Raw genomic sequence first — 970 nt, forward strand, 5'->3', positions numbered from 1 at the left:
GACACACACACACACACACACACACGCGCATGCATCCCCACACACTTTCACAGCTGCTCTGTGGACTTTTACCTGTGAATTAAAGACGGGAAAGACAAAGGTTTCACACATACAGTACGAGGTGAAGACTGAGGACACAACCTTGAAATAGAACAATAGAGGCGGAGTGAGAAAAGATAACGAAAGTGAGGAAAACCCCCCTCACCCGGAGCCTGAGGTGTGGGTGCGTCTTTACGTTCGTATGCGAGTCGTGAGGTTATTTCGGTCGTGTGCAAACGCCGCCCTTTTATTTAAAACCGTTGGTGCTCTCTTCACGCGCTTCCAAGCATAAACCCCTTTTCGGGGTGGACATGGTCAACGTTCGTGCTGCTGAAGCATGTGGGAGGGCACATTTATAACTTTAACAAGGATGTGAATCGTTTTAAGAAAAACACGATTGCTCACTTTCCCATTCATGACAAAAGGTTCCTTTTAAAAACCATAAATGACCTTGTTGTTGCCCTTTTGTGGTTCGAGTGCGTGCAGTTTTCACAGGCTCCGCCCACTCACCGTTTCACATTGCTCAGGATTTCCTTTCTTTTTCCGTTTATCATGTGACAGCAAAGGACAAGGGGCTGAGGCCAAAGGTCGTTCATGAACACAGCTTCAGGATGAAAGGCGCTGCGTCAACAAACACGAATTAGGGACAGGAAGTCGCCGTGGACCAAGTGGGACGTTGTTCCTGCCATGTCCACCCGTTTGGGCCGTGCTTGGTCCGAGTTGACGTGCGAGATGTTTCCAAACCTCTCGAAACAAAACAACAACAAAAAAGCCAATCTGAAGTTAAACGTGCGACCTCAGACACACAGAAACCGCGCCCCCACCTGTCCTTACGTGTCTCTGTCCGTGCAACGTCCATGGCGTTTGACATTTGGGGCCCGGACAGAGGTGCGTCTCATTTGACCTCACTGATCCAAAAAAAAGGAGAGAC

Source organism: Pungitius pungitius, chromosome 10 (genome assembly GCF_949316345.1).
Source record: "Pungitius pungitius chromosome 10, fPunPun2.1, whole genome shotgun sequence".
Lineage (NCBI taxonomy): Eukaryota > Metazoa > Chordata > Actinopteri > Perciformes > Gasterosteidae > Pungitius > Pungitius pungitius.